The sequence below is a fragment of the Bactrocera neohumeralis genome, chromosome 4, assembly GCF_024586455.1.
Source record: "Bactrocera neohumeralis isolate Rockhampton chromosome 4, APGP_CSIRO_Bneo_wtdbg2-racon-allhic-juicebox.fasta_v2, whole genome shotgun sequence".
NCBI lineage: Eukaryota > Metazoa > Arthropoda > Insecta > Diptera > Tephritidae > Bactrocera > Bactrocera neohumeralis.
The window spans coordinates 67659823-67680433 of NC_065921.1; positions in this window are offsets into that span (position 1 = coordinate 67659823).

Consider the following 20611-nt stretch of genomic DNA (forward strand, 5'->3'; position numbering starts at 1 on the left):
TGGATTAGGATGAGATTAAGATGTATGAAAGAATATTTAATGAAATAGAAATGGAATAGATAAAAATTTCGGAAAGCACCGAATAGAAAAAGAATGAAATATTGTAGAATAAAATGCGATTTATGGGAATGGAGCTAATTAAAATGGAATAAAATCCAACGCGAGAAAATTACAGGAAGAAATGGGAACTAAAATGGAATTAAGTTGGACCGAATTAAGTTAAGTAAACTCAGTGAATTTGGTTTTATTAAATTAATTTGGTTTTATTTAATAATAAGAAAGAATGCAGTGCAAACGAATGAAAGTAGGGGAATAAACTGCAATGACATATATTTGAATTCCAGAGAACGAAATTAATCCTTCACACAGATTAGATAATTAAATGAGGATTGCAACGCGATCTAGGGTCTATTGTGCCCTCTTCTAAGTTACAACGTCTCAACTAGCCCCAGCAAAAAGATAAATTCCTATACAATGTAAGGTGCTATTGAGGAGATGGGATCCCTATTTGGAAAGATGGATCCAAGGGTCTTTATCCTGCGCCTACAGACTACGCAGTCAATAAGCTGGTTTTCTGGTATTTCAGACTCAAAGCCGCAGAAACGGCTATTCGCACAAGAAGCTTGGTCTATCTTAAATAAGTGCTTCTTGAGCTTACATTGTTCAGGGTAAAAGGCGACAAGTTGCCTGAGTTTTTCCCTTGGGAGCGTGATTACATGTTAAAACCTTTTAAAATTGTAACCACCCATTAGCAACTTGGTATGGCGTACTCCCAGGAGTTGTTGCCAATGCTTCTTCCTACCCACTGCTTCATTATTACGAAGGAGCTCCTTTATGGTGTCGCTGTGTATAACTATAAATTCATTGCGAGGAGGTTTAACTCTACGCAACGATTTATAGTAAAGATCTCTGCTTGGAATATGTTCGGAAAACTAACCATTTTTATGGAGAGTTTTGTGCGTAGTCCTGCGACCTCTGCGCCAACTCCTTCGAGTCGTCGGTGTACCACTTACTTGGAGTGTGCCTAAGCGGTAGCTCGAGAGCGGAATTGTTGCCTTTGGCTTTACTGTTGAGGGCAACTTTAGACATCCTATTGTATTTAAACCTTTTGGTAATGCTATCCATTGGGAGAAGATGGCATTTCGCCACTTAGGTCCTTCATGCGTTGAGAAGAGATTAGCTTACCTCTGCCAAACCCTTCTGCTGTCATTTGGAGCAGTGTGTGCGTGTGACTTGATCGATTACTAGGTAAGGCGGTGTGAGTTCCAGCAAGACTCCACGTGCCGCCGTCGGACATGTGCGCGTGGCACCCAATACGCAAACGCAGGCGAGTTGTTGCAGCTTCCATAGTTGAGCCACCGCTCCATATGTGAAAATCGGTCGCACGATCATGGTGTATAACCACCTGACAATACTTGGCTTGCAACCCCAGGATCTATCTTCAATCATAAGTGCCTTCGTTGCTTTGACATGGTCAGATCAACATGCTGCTTCCACTGCAGAGTGGAATCCAGCGTGAGACCAAGATATTGGACCATATTAGTTATTTTTTTCTCTTTGCCCCCGAGTGAAAGGTTCCTGAGGCCAGGCAGAGACCTGCGTTTCGTAATGATGGACGTCTTCAAGAGGTTGATGTTGAGGTTTAGTCCTCTTTGTACGATATCGAAGTGAGTTTCCTCTAATTTTTGTTTAGTAACAACGTTGTTCGCATACCCTTGACAGCGGATTCCATTCTTAGTTAGCAACATAAGTAACGACGAGGCTCCATAGCAGGGGAGATAGCACTCCTTTCTGTGGGGAGCCCATTGTAGTGCCGAGACGAATACTGGTATTTCCTACTGTGGTAAAAACCATAACAAAAAGTTTTCTTTTAGAAGATATTGAAGCACTACTCTTCACTGTTGCTTAGTGAAAAAATAATCCGAAAATAACATCTGCTTGTACGATTATTAGATCCAATACCTATGTGCCGCGCATACCTTTCTCAAATAAAGGTAAATCAAGGTAAAGAGTTCGTAACTATTTGTTCCCAAGACTTCTAACTTGATGAGAAGAAATCTTTCAAAAATATCTCACAACTTTTAAACCAAGCTCTCTTATCAACATTTTGAAACATTTCTCTGCTCTTCAATTTTTTCCTATTTCCGTCAAAGCTGACAACTCATACACAGTTAAGCCATAAAAAATTGCCAAGGATTTGCGAAGGATTTTAGTTTTACCTGAGCGTATTAAGACAAAACACAAAATGGCAAGTAAGAGGATGCCACACAAGGAAGTTAAATTCGCAGCCAAAGCTGGCAGAAATATACACATAAGACAAAGCATCAGCGCTTTGACAGTTTACCGGTGAGTGAGTGCCACAACGCCACCACAAAAGTTGTTATGACAATGTCATGGCGTAATAAAATTAGACTCGCTAGACTTTTTTGCCTCTTACAGGCACGTCGCAGCCGTTGATACAAAGGAAGGGATAAAGAAAAAGACAGAAAGGGAAGGAGGAGAGTAGAGCAGGAGATAGTGTAGAGGACAACTGCTAGAAGGCGGTTGGAGAGCTCATGGCAGCGGTGGCTTTTACGATGTAAGCTCTCTGTGTCAAAGGGCATGCAACACAAAGGGTGGCGGCGACAGTTTTACAGCATTGCAGGTAGCAGACATGGAAATCATATGCAAATTATAAATGATGATTTTCATTATTCCCAAATACACAAGTGCTTTGGTGCTCTGTGCTGCTGTCAGATATAAACATTTACAACACAAATGGCAAGTAATTAAAAACAATGCAGAATTAAAATCGTCCCGCAACTGTAAAGCAGAAATAGCTTGTAATGTGACAGCTTGGAGAGCTGTAAGCGCCGTGACAACCAATGTGTGGATTTATCGTTGGCTACTGTGGCTGTGTGAGGGCTATAAAGTCGTTCTGACACCCAGACAACTGCCGTCCACTGCAAGCTACTTGCTGCATTGTGACTTTAGTTGGATAAACGATTTGTTTTTTTTTGTTTTGCTAACCACCTTCGGCAGTATTTTTTCTCTGCCTACCTTAACATACTTGTGCATCCTTTGTCCTGCGACTAAAATAATAAATGTTTCCAGACATTTTAATTTGAAGGAGGCAGGCGAGGAGGTGAAATTTCGAACTAATTGCCAACAATAGGGGAAATAAAGAAGCTGCAACTTCAACCCTAAAGATAGAAAAGTTTGAAGCATGTTTTTTGGGAAGGAAGATCAAAATGCAATTACAGCTTGGACGCATAAACGAAGTAATATGAAATAACTAATGTTTAGAAAGGGAAATATATATACATATATACTATGAGAGCAAGTTAGAGCAGAAGTTAAAATGGCTATACTCGAAAATTCATAGTCCCTCTCCATAGAACTTTATGACAAACAACTGTAAGTTTATGCTGAGAGTTATAATAAATTTTGAAGAATCATCCTCTTCTTTGTTTTAGATTTCACTGAGCTTTAATCTCTCTCTGGAATTTTACATCAGAGAAGTTAGTAAATTTTACAGTAGAAAAGTAATAACTTGGTGCCTGGTCCGGTCCGGTAGACGTATAAAAACATCAAAGAAGTCCTGAATGAGCACATTTCCTATTGGCCAAGGTTGGCGGCCTCTAGGCGTCTGCTACCATCGCATGATCAAATTCTTGACAAAACAGGTCCAAACTAAGAGTGGATGGGTGAAAATAAGACATATTTTCCTTGATGGTGTCCATCTTTGACTATGAAGCGGCCGTTCCACTGCCCGACCAAGTAGAAGTTCGAATAGCAATTACCCGTCTAAAGAACAACAAAGTGTCGGGGACTGATGGATTGCCCGCTGAACTGTTCAAACACAGCGGCGAAGAACTGATAAGGAGCATGCATCAGCTTCTTTGTAGAATATGGTGGGACGATTGCAATTTAAGTGTGCTCTGCCCAATCCACAAAAAGGGAGGCCACACAATCTGCGCCAACTACCGTAATGTATTGTGTGAAAGATTAAACTCCACCGTTAACAAAGGGACGATGGAGTCATGTGTAGAAGTTCACGCAAGTGAGGAAACTTCTCTGATCGCCATTCACTTGGGAGTGGATTTACACATGGCTCAAGCAGCTCATGACTTCCGGCTTTGACCAAGTATCCTCTGGGTAGAACATCCGTTCGAAGGGTAAGAACATCCGTTCGAAGTCGAGCTATAGAGAAAAGCCGAAACATCTCCTACATAAGGTTGTGCGCTGGGTTTGGGACCCGCTAAGTAAAAAATCATACCAGTGAAAAATTACCAACAGCCTCGGAAGAGAAATCCCTCTTTTGATGACGACCATTGCCAACGCATTAAGGACTACGAATTGAGGGCATGCACCTGGAATGTCCGGTCCCTTAATTGGGAAGGTGCCGCTGCCCAACTGGTTGATGTCCTCGTGAAAATAAAGGCTGACATCACCGCTGTCCAAGAAATGCGATGTACGGGACAAGGACTGAGCCGAGTAGGTCCTTGTGGCATTTACTACAATGGCCATATAAAGGTGCGCAAGTTTGGTGTGGAATTCGTGGTGGGAGAGAGACTCCGTCGCCGAGTACTATCATTCACTCCGGTGAATGAACGTCTAGCCACTATCCGCATTAAAGCGAGGGTCTTCAACATATCCCTGATTTGCGCCCACGCCCCGACGGAAGAGAAGGACGATGTGACCAAAGATGCCTTCTTTGAGCGCTTGGAGCGCGCTTATGAGAGCTGCCCCCGCCACGATGTCAAAATCGGGCTTGGCGATTTTAACGCCATGGTGGGCAAAGAAGGTATCTTTGGCACTACGGTCGGTAAATTCAGCCTCCACGATGAAACATCCCCAAATGGGTTGAGGCTGATCGACTTTGCCGGATCGATTATGTTGTGATAGACGGAAGACACGTCTCCAGTGTTCTAGACGTGCGTACCCTCCGAGGTCCTAACATCGGCTCGGACCACGTGCAAAAAACGCACGTCAACAAACGCAGGGAAGGTTCGACGTCGAGAAGCTGCAATCACAACAGACAGCCGAACGATTTTCGCCTCGACTTGTTCTCCTGGCCTCTAAGAGGACTCGTCAATTGTGAGACGAGATTTCAAGCTCCTTGCGTACAGCTGCAACCGAAACCGACGAGGAGTGCCATGTCGCAGCGGAGAGAAAACAGACCGCCTACCTCGCAACGTTACGATCGACCACACCACGTGCGGGATGGGATAGATACCGAGAGTTGAAGTTGGAAGCAACTCGCTTTTACATACAAAAAATGAGAGGAAGAAATGGGTAAGTACGAAGAGCTTGTTAAGCTGGCCGACAGGGGTAATGCTCGAAAATTCTACGAAAAAATGGGGCGGCTTACGGAACGTTTGAAGACCGGAGCATGCTCTTGTAGAACCCCCTAAGGTGACCTAGTCACCGATGCCCACAGCATACTTGAATTATGGAGGGAACACTTCTCCAGCCTGCTGAATGGCAGTGATCACACATCAGGAGAAGGCGAACCCGATTCACACTCCAGCTCTGAAAGTATAGACGCAGTACCCGACGGGGGAAGCAGAGGAAGAGGAAGACCTCCACTCCGTTGGAAGGACCAAGTAGAGAAGGACCTGGCTACGCTTGGAATATCCAATTGGCACCACGTAGCGAAAAGAAGAAACGACTGGCGCGCTGTTGTTAACTCGGCTATAATCGCGTAAGCGGTGTCTACGCTAATTAATAAATAATAATAATCAACAAACTGATAGCATCTTATCAGTGTGACTATAGACCTGGGAAATCAACAACTAACTTGATATTCACCATGCGACTAGTACGGCTGTGTAAACTGACGTTGAGCGACACCAAAAGCTCTATAAAGGTAGGGAAGGATACTATCTCCGAACCGTTCAATACCAAACGAGGTTTCAAACAAGGCGACTCCCTATTGTGCGATTTATTTAATCTGCTGCTGGAGAAAACTGAGAAGTAAAGAATCCCCTCGACAAACTCTACAAGTCACTCATCTGCTATATGGTGCAGAGGCATGGACGATGACAACACTGATGAGTCTACGTTACAACCGCTTAAGCGGTTATAGCCGAATTAACAACGTCGTTTCTTCTTTTCGCAGCTTGGCGCCAATATGAAATTCCAAGCGAAGCCGGATCCTTCTCCACTTTCCAATTGAGTGGAGGTCTTCCTCTTCCTCTGCTTCCCCCGGCGGGTACTGCGTCGAATACTTTCAGAGCTGGAGTGTTTTCGTCCATTCGTACGACATGATCTAGCGAACGTAGCCGCTGTCTCTTAATTCGTTAAACTATGTAAATATCGTTGCAGATGTCGTACGGCTTCGATCGAATGCGATAGTCGTCTTGTCCATCGCGCAAAAGACCATAAATCTTTCGCAGAAACTTTCTCTCGAAAACTCGTAACGTCGACTCATCAGATATTGTCATCGTCCATGCCGTTGTACCACATAGCAGGACGGGAATAATGAGTGACTCAGGTCAGGTCTGTTAGTGAAGATAAAATGCTAAGACACATCCCGAGAATATCATCTCGTTTTTTTTTTACGCCGCTTGGCTTCAATTATCTTTTAGCCAACTATCTCTTATTCGAGTTCACCAAGCAGATATACAAATTTAGATTATGTGCTTCAAGTGAAGACCCTTGTGCTTCTACGAAATCAATACCACTACCACATCAAAAATGTTCTCATTATCCCTCACTACATCCCACTTATTTCGTACGCATGCAGAGGGATGTCCATAGTTATAACCGTTTTAATTTCACCACATTCCAAATATTTGCCAGCAGTTTGCCATGTTTTCACTAACTTTCACATGCATTACCTGTCGAAAAATGCATTAGTGAATAACTTTTATTATTGCTTTCAACATTCGTCACCTCACACCGCTCTCCTTGGGGATTCATTAAAATTTAATTAAAGCTCGGTGGAAACTTTTACTTCGAGCATTTTTAACAGAATTCAATTTTGTGGTACATAAAGTGAATTGAATCTCTAATTGTGGTGTGGTTTTGTATGCAAATCACTTGAAATTTAGAATTTTCGAAAGCGGTTTTGTGGCAAAATAATTACACTTCGGGACTAATTGAATTTAATAAGCGAGATAGATTTACAATGAGAAAAAGGTGAAGTATATATATAAAGTTTTCTAGTTATTTATAGTATATGTGGGTTTACACAGTCACTGAAAAGAGTAAAGAAATGTCAAGTGTGGTTAAAAACCGGGAAGCATACTTTCGTAAGCTAATAATGTGTAAATAGAGGCCCTGAAACGTAGAGGCGTCTATGTCAGTAAGTAAAGCGAATATTATGCCTTTTTTGAATTTTTTGGAAAAGAGTAAAGATTTTGAAATTAAACTCAAATTTGCGAAAAACTCAGACAGAGCTTTCAAAAGCTGGCCATATCTTACCACTAAGCCTTGACTCATAGTATTATTATTATACATTTGACCTTCGTTTAACCAACGAGTATTACAAACACATTAATTCGATCAGTCTGTACGTCAGCTGTATGCTATAATGGTGCGATCTGAATAATTCATTCGCATATTATGCCGATACTCTTTTATAACAATTTGCGTCAAATTTTGAAAAAATACCTTGTAAAATAAATAAATATACTCCGAGAGGATATGACTTTGATGGTTCAATTTCCATACAGCAGCAACACGTTTTAGTGGTCGGAACTGAGAAAATATTCGGAAATCGTCCGTTTTCGTGGAGAATAACCTCCTATATGTTAATTTCGATGTCTCGTCAAGTTTTCCATTCAAAAACTTAATTTTGATCTTTCAGTTTGTATGATCCGATGTGCGGCGATTCTGACAAATTAATTGCTTCTTAGGGAGAAATGGACGAGGAGATGGATATCCTAAAAATTGAGGGAATAGTTCACATATATACAGACGGACACGAGGAAAGATAGACGGATGGTTAAATGGACATGGTTAAATCGACCCAGCTCGTGATACTGATTATTCACATATACTATATTTAATAGGATCGCCGACGTTTCCTTCTGAGTGTTACAAAATATTCTTTATATATAGGTTGTCAAAAAAGTCTTGCGGTATTTTCGCTAGTTGGCGCTGAAAGCGCGTAGTTCTAGTTTTATTCGTCGCATCGGGTCATGCCATACCTTTTTGGAAAGCTCATTCCACGCGCTAACACGAGTTTGATTGATTGTCGTTTCTTTTAAGTCGTTCGTGAGTTATATCGTCGCAAACATGGAGCAAAATAAAGAGAAAATACGGCATATTTTACAGTACTACTATGATAAAGGCAAAAATGCATCTCAAGCCGTCAATAAAATTTGTGCAGTTTATGGACCCGATACAATTTCCATTTCCACCGCACAACGATGGTTTCAACGTTTTCGTTCTGGTGTAGAGGTGGTCGAAGATGCGCCACGCTCCGGAAGGCCTGTCGTCGAAAATTGCGATAAAATCGCTGAATTGGTTGAAAGAGACCGGCTTAGTAGCAGCCGTAGCATCGGTCAAGAGCTGGGCAAGAGTCATCAAAAATTCATTTCAATTTCAATAAAAAAAATTCAATAAAAATACCGCAAGACTTTTTTGACAACCCATTATTTCCTGTTCAGGGTAAAAACGTAAACTTTTTTGGATCATTCAGCTCTAAAAATAACTCATGACCAATTGTCTTACCACCTATTTTATCTCTGGCGCTGTCAACCAGCTGGTAACTTGTGAAATGCTTCCAAAGCTGGAAATATACAACAATCGTTGTGATTTACGTGAGTACCTGCTGTCGATGGTCTCTCCTCACAGTGCTGTTTTAAAGCACGTACATAAAAAAAATGCGCTGATCTGTGCTAAAATAATACATGCTTTTGCAATTACTTTTTTGGTTCCAATTGGTCTGGTGGGGTGAAAGAAACACCGTTTCCACTTTGGTGCAATCTCATTCAAAGTCTATTATATCCGTTCGAATTGAGTATTATAGCGCTATTTCTGACAACACTTTGCTGAGATTTCAAGGCTGGCCCAAAAATACCGATATAGTGCATATTGGTTTTTAGTGGCCTCTTACGACAGGCAAAATTCTACGCCCTACCCGCTGGGGGAGCTAGAAGTACACAATCTAACAGCATCGCAGGGCATAAATATTTGCTTCATTCAAAGTTGAAATAGCCTAAATTTGTGTGTTTTTTTAAGACGCCATATAAATGGCGAGTTCGCTTTGTTAGGAATTTTACAAGGTATGATGCTTGTTGAATTTTATCAAAAGCGATTTCAAAGGTAGTCCTTGTAAGATTAGAACAGCATTCATCCAAGAGACAGTCATTCTAAAGAGCTTCTATTAAAAGAAGAACTACATTTTCAGAAGTATGTACTTTCAAATATCGGATGTTCATTTTTTTCTTATCTTTCCATTGTGTCTGTCGATTACAGCCTTTCAATGGAGGGGATATTTTAACTCTAAAACATCAATACTTTAAAATTTTAGGTTAAATGTATTTCGATTAAGAACTTGTTATGTGATCTAACCGGAATCTGAATTTCAGCTTCGTTTCATCGCTATTTGTTTAGCAAATCTAATGAAAAACGATTTTCTTGATACCCCATTCAAGAGTTTTTTTCTCAATAATCACCTCGTAACTTATATTCTCATTTGTTGAATTTAATGTCTTCACTTTCACTACTTAAAGCCCCACAGCATTCCGATGCCCATTATTTAGCTTAATTACTAAATACATTATATAATCAAATGCAATACCAAAATACAAATGTATTCGTAAGCACTCACGCGTTCTTGGCTTTTGGTGACTCAATTAAAATGCCGCAAATGCCCATCATTGGCCGCGCCGAACTCTCCCCTCACACGCCACAAGCCATTGCGCGCCAATGCCGACACATACAATGGCAGGAATTATTAGTAACTTGCAGCCATTACCACCGCCATTGCCATGCAAATATGAGCGAAATGCAATTATGCCATCTACTAATAAGCCGAGGCATAATTTCCATGTCATGCACAGACCGAAGAGAATGCCGCAGCATAGCTTCCTGCAAGGCAAAGGCAGCGATACAGGTAGCAATGAAGGCCGAGCCGAAAACACCTACCTTGCCAGCTTAACACTCGATCTTAATGCTCCAGTTTAGGCTGCTACTTCCGATTGGTAGGTTGCTTAAATGAGCAAAGGGAGTACCGGTCCACATAAGCTCGAGCATGGGCGGTGTGATATTCCGTATTTGCAATCGCACGTTCAGCTATTCATTTCCGTTGTCCCAAATATTACCTTGGCTTAACGACCACAGTACTACGAACTTAAATACTTGCTCGAGTAAAGGCTTTGTACAATTGTGTGAATACTGCAATAAAATACAGTTACAAAGGCATATATGCGATTATAAGTGACTCTTAACCTTCAATAATGATTTTGCAGTTACAAGTTTTAAGATCTTCAGCTTTTATCAGATATTTATAAAGCTCCAACGGTGAGCTCGGCAAAGCTTACAAAAAGTGCTTCGAGTTTCAAAAAAAGGTGTAATCACTACTTTTTTCAGTAATACTATATATAAAGTTGTCATAAATTTCGTCTTATGTGAAACTTTTCACCTTCCAATTTCGAACTTTTGGCTGCAAAGGATGAATTTATTGAATTGGTCTTCAAAATTTTTTCATTGGATCACCCTATTTCCATTTTCTTACAGCTTAAAAATAGTGAGCCAGTATTTGAAAACCAATTTTTTCCGTTTTGAATTTGTTATTGATCTATATTTTCATAAAACATGAAAAAGAAACGATTTTCTATGGACATTACACCAAGCCAATCGACTAAACTAAATAGGTTATTCAACTAATCTTGCCATGTCCGTGTCTCATTTGCAAAGAACTCTTAAAGGAACGATTTTGCTGATGCTCATTTGCCAGAACCATATGTACAATATATCTAAATGTAAACTGAATGATCGGTATCTTTTTCATTTGACGAGGTGTCTTCAAGAAATTTTGCAGGGGTTATTGTCTAAGACAACACTTAAGGGGTTATATATTGTTAAAAGTCTGAAAAAAGCAAATTTTCCGGAATTTTTTCTGAGAAAACTTTTAAATTAATTGATACCTAAATTTTTATATATTTTATGGCATTTTTTAGCTGTATTTAAATATTTAGTATTAATAAAAATATTTATTTTGTAGTTCCTACAGCTGATCTCTGGCAGTTCTTCTCAAAAATGACGTTTTGCGGTGACCACTATATCTAGGAACTGAACTCTCTGAAATTAAAAAACTAAACATATTTCGTTAAAATAATGTTAATCTAATAAATAGTAGTAGGAAAAAGCAAAAAATTTTTTTTTGACAAAATGGCGATTTCTCAAAAAAAAGTTCGATTTTTGACCAAAATTGCTGCCTTAAATTATGTATAAAAACATATTTATCGGAGAAAAAAATTTTAGATTAATTACTAAAAAATATGTTTAAGAAGCTCGTGTTAAAATTTGATACTGATTGGTTTAGCCATCTTCGAGTAATGTTGGTCATCGACTTTGAAAACATCATTTTGAGAAAAACGCGTTTAAAGCTTGGCCTTGCACTTCCAAGCGCTCTGAAACGCCTTTTCAAAAAAAATATTCACCGGAACGAAATGAAATTTTTCGTGTGTTCGGATATTTCTAAATATATGTACATATGTACATTAAGAAAATTAAATAAAAAAATCGATTTTTTGAAAATTCTAACTGTATATAACCCCTTAATATTTGTATAAATTGTATGGGTCGGACTACCATAGGATATAGCTGCCATACATATTGAACGATCGGAAAAACTGCTTTATGGACATTTCTTTTCATTTGGCGAAGAATCTTCAAGAAATGTGGAAGGGATTTCGGATCTGTATTGCATTAATAGCATATAGCTACAATACAAACTGAACGATTAATGTGCTTGTAAGGAATCGATTGTACCAGGTGTAAAGGTATGAAATTAGCGTTTTTATGTTGAAATAAAATACTAATTTTGAATGGGAAAGTAAAAAAAAAAATATTCATTGTTGACCAATGCTTTTTAACCATTTTCTGGCAATCTTTCTGGCAGTTTGTGGATACCATGCTAATATAAAGGTTCATCTTTTGAAGCAAATCAATCAAGCACCCAATTTCCGATTTCTGCGTAGTAATCGAAGTGCTGCTCAGGCAATGCATGCCCACTCTATGAAAAAAATTGGTAATCACAAGGGGCCAAGTCTATTAAATACGGCATATGGGGTAGCAACTCCCATCGAAATACTTTGATTGTATCCTGAATCGATTTTGTTTTGTGTGAAGGTGCATTGTTATCTAACAAAACTACTTTGCCGTATCTTCTGGTTCATTCTGGTGGTTTTTGATTTGTGTACTATATATATATGATCCCTTGTAGTCTGTATCGACTATTATTAACACTTTTGTCAGGCCTTAGAAGCTTATGATATACCACACCCTTCTGATCGCACCACACACAGAACGTTGTCTTCTTATCAAATCCTTCTATGTTTGCAGTCGATACAGATGGTTTTATCTGACTAACCCATATTCTTTTCTGCTTACAACTCTTAAAATAAATCAATTTTTCATAGCCAGTGACAATTAAATGCAAATCTGTTTAATGCCGCAAATCATCACATTTCGGCACAAAATTTCAAATTCTTAACACATTGAAAAAAATGATGTTGTTTGTTCAAAGACTGTAAATTTTTTGAACATGTTTGACAGATGTCATGCCACACAAACAAAAGAAAAAATTAAGTCTCCTTCATAAAAAATGTTTCATTATCAACTCATTTGTATCTTAACGCTATTTTTGAAATATACCATATATGACTAGTGTCTCTTTAACTTGATTATAGTGTCGATTTGCAATTAGCAACCGAAGTTAACGTTTTGTCTTATTTTAGTTTTTTTTTTGCATCGAATAAACCATATATGGTACTAGTGCTTTAAAGGTCTCTTTAACTTGATGATAACAAAAGGCAAAACTACACATAATTTACTTCAGTAGCGAATGGGTTAAGCCCGTCTGCTCTTTATTTGCAATTAGATACACGCTTCAGAAGTGTTACATTATACAGTTATTCCGAGAAGCGTTTTGCAAAGTGAAAGCTTATGAAATAGTACTTAATATACACTAGAATACATTGATATTTAAATGTATGCTGAATTGAATAGAAATATGAAAATTTGGTGTACTCAGGTGCTTAAGCACACATGCACAAACACACATATATTTATATATATATTTGTAAATACATACATGTATATATATAGATAGATATATACATATGTGATTCTTAGTTAACTTAACGTTTGGCACCAACTAGGCCGTAAACTATAATTTCTGCTGATACCCTAATTTTGTAACAAAAGTGAGTAAGCACCTCAGTAAGTGACTAAGTATATGCTTAAGCAAATGCTCAAGTATGTAAGTATATACTTGCATACATGCTTGTACATTTTCATGCCTTTAACTCACATTTATAATTCCCTTTCAAAGCCATGAACTGGTCAGCCTACATTTGTGAGGCTCCACAATCGCCAATTAGAAGTGGAAATAAAGAGGTTACAGTGTTTAAATTTTGCGGACATGGTTGTGAAGTGTGCGACTAAAGGTACACTGAGAGAAATGTATAAATGTAAATATAAATTTATACACAGATGAAACATTTAGCAGGTTCTTTCTGGAGTTCTGGTGGAACTTATGCTCTCAATACAAAAATCTGTCGAAATTGAACGAGCTTCAGTCGCCAATGCTCCCGTGCTGCAACGTTGAAACTATTTATCTGGGGCTGATATATTTTGACTTTTTAGATAGCCTTAGAATTAGATATCGATCTCAAATGTTCCTTCTAATACACATTTTTACCGAGATCTTTGCTTTATAGACATATACTATGCTCTAAATATGGTTATTGATAGTTCTTGGCTTAAAAAAATCTGGGTGCGTTTCGGTTTCGGAGGACCCTCAGTTGTGGTATTTGACATATCGGCAACACTCTTCCATATGGAGGAAATTTGACAAGATTTTCCGACAAAAATAGACCACAGATGAGTGCGGGAAACCAGAATTAGCATATGAGATTTCAAAAAATAAAAACAAGTATTTTCAATCAGAATCACACAGTTGATTGTGTTTGTCTCTCTACATTTAGTCCGTGCTTATTTTTCTGCCATCTACCGTCTAGGACCGCAGTAACTATAAAACTCTGCGGCAGTTATATAAATGGCTCCTAGGAACCCCGCTCAGATGTCTAGTATCCTAATCACCTATTCGTGGCCTGTTTCCGAGAAGACTTGACCGCTATCTGTCCCAAGTTTTCTGGTTCGACCTTAGGAATCACTTGTTGAAAGGGAACTCGTTGCCTTACGGATCGTATAGTTTTTAAAAAATTGCAAAGTTACGTATTCGAGCCAAATTTGGTTCAGGAATGAGGCCTATTTCTGGTTCAATAACAAGCAAAATTGCCGCACTGGGACAAAAAACAGGCTAAAGAAATTCAAGAGCTTCCATTTCATCTAGACAAAAAATGGTTTGCTGTGGTTTGTGGGCCGGTGGAATCACAGATCTATATTTCTTCAAAAATGATGCCGTTGAGAACATAGCCGTCAATGGCGACCGTTATTGTGCCAAGATAACCGACTATTTGTTGCATGAAATTGAAGCTCGTAATCTCGGCGACATTTGGTTTCAAAAAAACGGAGCCACTTTCTACACATCTCGTCAGTCAAAGGATTTATTGAGAGAACACTTTGGTGAGCAGATAATTTCACGTTTTGGGCTGGTCAATTGGCCACCAAGATCAAGTGATGTCACACCATTAGACTTTTTCCTGTGGCGGTATATGTAAAGTCTAAAGTCTATGCGGACAAACCCGCTTCAATTCCGTCCATATAACAAAATACTACGCGTGTCGTTCGCCAGTTACCAGTCGAAATGCTCGAACGAGTCATCGAAAATACGACTCAACGGATGGATCAATCTGTGACGTAGCCGCGGCCGGAGATAATAGAGGGAATGAATGCAATAGTGGTCAGATATAAATACAAGTAATTTAATCGTAGATTACACCACTGCCTTGGACCACAATTCATGCCTAATTTCGTGAAGACATCTTGCCAAATGAAAAAGCTTTCTGTACAAGCATTTTATTCTTTATTCCGAACGTTCATTTGTAAAGCAGCTATATGTTATAGTGGTCCGATGTCGACCATTTCGACAAATGAGCGGCTACTTGGTGAGAAAATAAGACATAAAATTTCATATCGTTATCTCAAAAGCTGAAGTACTAGTTCGTAGAACACGAGCCGGATCCAGCAATAGTAAAAATCGGTATGTCGCTGAACTTGTACTTCGCGAGCACTAATCACATTTTTTTGATCAAATTGTGAATCTAATGATTTATTTTTAGTCCAGGTTTCTAATACTGAAACTACAGAACTTTTGGAAATAAAGTATCAAACTTCAAGTAATCAATAAAACTTATTCTTACGTTGTTTTTGTTTTAAATAATTTTATTTTTTCATACAATATTTTGCACAGTGTCTTTTGATGACTACCGAAACCCGTTACTTAAGCATGTGATTAAGGTGGGCACAATGCCAAAATCCAATTAACCTTTAACGCACATTAAGATAGTCACAATCGCGCCCACACACACATTCGCATATACATATATTTGCATGGCATAAGACCCGTTAATAATTGCCGAATAGTAGACTATTAGTTAGTTAGTTGTCCGACAAGAGCGACAAGCAGGCAAACACGACAAAGCGGCAACGGCAGCGGCAGCGATTGTGGCAGCAACAAAATTAAATGGGTTAATACGCTGATAAATGGCCATGGAGGAGCTTAATGAGCGCCAATGGCGACAAATACATACACACACACACACTCATCAATGCATACACTTGTAATTATAGCTTTTGGACAAAACGAACATACATATGTATATAACTGCATATATTTATACATAAGGTACATATGTATGTATGTTTCTCAGAGCGGGTGTTACACTGCGTATACGCAACATTATTAGTTTTGCCTACTTTTCGTGAAATTCAATTTAATTTCATGCAATAACGGTACTTTCTGCAAGAAACAAAAACAATATTATTGCTTCATATTGTTTACTTTGATTTTGTGCAGCAACCACAAACAACACTTCCCGTTGGCTCTCTTCTATAATTCGTTCATTTTGTAGATAACAAGTACTTCAGTGGTGTTTTTGTTTAGGTGTGTGTGTGTGTTAGTGCTCATAAAATGGCTGCTTGCCGACTAAATACCGCCCATTTAAGCAGCGAAATTCGCGCAAAGCTAAAGTGGAAATCATTTAATGACATCAACAATTTCCCATTATGGCACAGCGATAAAGCAAAGGTGAGAGCCGCCAAAAATAAAACATGAAGACGTGCAACAAAAAAGAATTCTTTGCTGAAACAAGTGAAGCGACGATATCGTTAATGCGGTCGAAGAAGCAGTGCGGTGAATAGAGTCACGGCAGATTATGTATACTTTAAAGCTGTGGGCTGATATTTTAGGCTTCTTACTCATATTAAATTAAACTTTTTTTATATTTTAATGATATGAAATTTAAAGGAATTATTAAGGGGTGTTTCTGAATCAGATATAAAGTAAATAATCTTTCATGGAAATTCACTCAAACATTTAAAATGTCTGAGCAACTTTTACAACAATTTTGTAATATTTGTATTAAAAAAATAGCTCTTTTTGTTTTTGTTCTTAAATGAATTGCCCAATTTTAAAAATAATAGTAAAAATGGCTTACATTTATGATATAATCAAAACTTTGTAAAATATTCTTGAATAAACTGTAAATATTTAGATGAACCCTAATATTTACAATTCAAACGCCATACACAGATTTAAAAAAGTATAAGTATGCAGCTTCTGCAGATGGATTCTGGTAGGATTCCCAGCGTTACTGCGTGGACGCCAATGGGACAATGGCCCGTAAAAAGCCTAAAAAACTAGGGAAAGTGTAGCCTTACTGAGGTCAAAGAGATCACCAGATCTCTTGCCATCAATCTTGCCACAGCACATGTACCGATGGTATAGGTGTAGAGAAGAAGCTGTCAGTTATCTAATAGTAAAACTCGGAGGAAACGGAAGCTCCCGATCCTGGTGATCCTACCGATAGCGGTTATCTTGCTAGATAATCAGCTTTACAGTTTCCTACGATTCCGCCATTTCCTGCCACCCACACCAGTCTTATCACAAATACACTCTCTGCTATTGATAAAGAGGTTAGGCATTCCTTAACCAGCCTTGGATCGCATGGTTAGTGAGCTCAAGGCTCGCCGCCCTGCTATAAGGGTGGATAGTCATTTATTTGAAGGAGGCTTCCGTCCAGAGCAGTAAATCTTACGCTACCTTAATGGCTGCAACCTCAGCTTGGTAGACAGTGCAAAATCTGGAAGTCTGAAACTGGAGTTGACAGACAGCTCCTGACAGTAAACCACTCCACCAACCTTCCCTCAAGCTCCGTGAAGAAGCTCGCAGTCCTTCTCCTTCAACTGCTTCTTACCACCCGGAACTCCTTCGCCAGTATATGAGTAGAGAAGAAGCCGTCAGAGTTCAGTTCTTTTAGAAAACCAGAATCTCTGAGTCTGATGGTAACTTTCGAAGCCATACACCTTCCGGCGATGTTCACGGGAAATATGTACAAGATGGCGTGCCATGGTTGGAGTGGACCTTAGTGCACCACGCATGCTAGCGCCGTCCGTTGAACGTTCTCGAGTTTCTTTGCAAGCCCTCCACCACATAAAGACTCCGTAGAACATAATTGGCGTGACCATGGTGTCGTAAAACTTGAATACCATTCAATGAAAGCGGTATCTTGTATTTTCCGGTCTAAAACCATCATTTACATGAACAATCATTTGGGTCTTCAAGTCTTTTAAGTAAATCGCTAACGACCAGGATCCTGGACCAAAGAGGATAGAGAACTACAAAGAGAACTTTTGTGAGTTAAGCGGAAATAATTATTGACATTCATTAAACTTATAGAAAAAACGTTAACTTCAGCTCCACCGAAGCTATAATACCTTCCACAAGTGATTTTTATTGTACAGTTTGTACGGTTTTCGAGTTAGAAAATTTCTTCGAATACTTTACCCTTGTTTGGAAAATAATTATTTATTAAAGTTTCTGAAGATATCTTGTCAAATGAAAATTCTTTTCTTACAAAATTTAATTTTGATCTCTTAATTTCTATGGTAACTATATGCCATACTGGTCCAAAATCGGCGGCTCCGACAAAGTAGCAGCTTATTGGTAAAAAGCGGAAGTGTGAAAAATTTCAGAACGATATCTCTAAAACTGAGGGACTAGTTGGCGTACAGAAAAAGACAGTAACTGGGAGCTTTTTTCAGGGTTGCCAAGTAGAAAGACTAACTAAATAGTTTTTTTAAAGACTGAGATTTTTTTTTAGAAATTTTTGCTCAGTAATAATTATATATAAATATGAGAACACGTATGAGAATAACTGCTATTCAAGCTTTAGAATAAATGTTTGTGCTTCCAAGCAACTGGTTAGGAAACTAGTTTGCAAATCGGTCATTTTAATACATTTTGTGTATATAGTATAAACAAGGTCTGTCGCAAAAGAAACAGAACTTTTTAAATATAACTGTTTCTGGTGGCGCCACCTATTGGTGGGTATATGAAATAAAAAGTTTGATCTCTTGTTGACATTTCGAAAAATTTTTAAGACAATTGGTTAACTACAATCGATGTTATCGATCAAAAAGTGACAGCAGCTTTTACATCGGTCGTAAAAAAGCATTTTGAACAAAACGCAAATATTAAATTTTGTTTATCCAACTTGGGAAAACGTTTACTGAAACATTTCAAATGATGAAAAAAGTTTATGGTGATCATGCCCATCCCGTAGGTGGCGCATGAATGGTTATATTTAAAATTCCAGGAAGCTCGAGAGGACTCTGTAACGATCAGAAGTCGGTCGTTTTCAAAAGTCAAAAATAAAGACAATGCTGACTTGTTTTTATGATTCCGAAAGATATATGTAAAACAGTTCGTCCCACCTGGCTTTTGATTAATGCTGTGTTTTAAAAACCTTGGTGTTATTAAAGCGTCTTTTGTCAGTAATAGTTATATATGCTCGAACAATAGAAAATATATGAGAAGAACCTGCTATTCAAGGTTTAGAATAAATGTTTCAAGTCGACGCTTGTCACTGATTTTTGACAAAAACGTTCATTTTTAATCACTCACCCCCTGATCTGTGATTTACCTATTTGGAAAACTTCATTTGACCAAATCAAAAAAGGAAAAGAATATTTACTTAGGACACGAGAAATGCTAATTGACCGGGCTAAACGCTGTATCGAAAAAAAACGGGTTGCAAACTGGTTTAATAAAAAATATAACTTTTAAAAATATTAATTTTTGTTGTTAAATTTCTTTTTCTTTTAAATATATTTATATTTACAACAAAACTCTTTAAAATGGGCTTAATTTTTTATTAGTAAATAAGTTCCTTATTACTCTACCTCACCTTAGGACAAACTCCATACACACACAAATTTGTAAATACTTAATGTGTTGTCTGCCAACACCTGTCAACTTATCCAACTCAGTCGCCACCGTTTTAACCCACTTGCCGCATTTGTGCCGTGTAAGCGCACTCATCGCCCTCACCTCCGGCGGGCCAAATACTAAGTGGCATATCAGTGTCACTGGGTAAACTTGGCAGGTGTTGCGATAGTCCATCACAAAACACTATGTCACTGTCTGCCATAGAAAGCGAAGAGTAAAAAGAGAAAAGAAGAATTAAGAAAAAGTTCAAATAAAAACTGAAAACTAAATCGCAGTACTGGGTTGGGGCGCTAAAAGGCCTAGACAGTTGTCATATCTGCGCAAAAAGGGTAAGAGGAAATGAAAGTAATAAAAATAGAGAAATAACGGTAAAAGCTGAATGTAGAAAGTAGATATCTAAAATCAAATAGACTAAGCAAGGCGACCAAAAAGAATAGAATGTAGAAAACTGCTTCAATTGTAAGACGAGAAAGAAAACTTCGAGCGGAAATAGAGGTCGGCTGTCGGCTTTCACTTCGGGAGTTAGATATATGGGCAGCTATATAACGGTAAATGTATATGTGTGCTGGTAACCTGTAGCCAACATGTCGCCCATATCCGCTTTGTAATAAATTGTTACAAAATTCATGGCTTTCTTCCGGTAACACATCCGCGCGCACACTCCTTTCCCTTTGCCGCATAACCCAATTTTCATTTCGATAAGTATTCTTCAATTTACTGGCACTTATTGAGTTACAGACACATAACACGGACACAAGTATACGACTAAGTGCCACATGTGACAATTTGTTCTTGGTTGACCGCAAGTGTAAGTCCGTCCAGCAGAACTACATGTGTGTTAGGCTGTGTGTGCTAAGTAACCGGAGGGGGATATTACTAAATCATATTATTTGCGCTTTGATTGAGAATTATTGACTTATTGTAAGGCATTGTCAATAATTCACAGTTAAGAGATTTTAATTCGTTTATATTGAGAAAGCTCTCACTTATTTTGCTGATCCAAGCACTTCGGTTGAGTGATGTGATCAAAAGAAA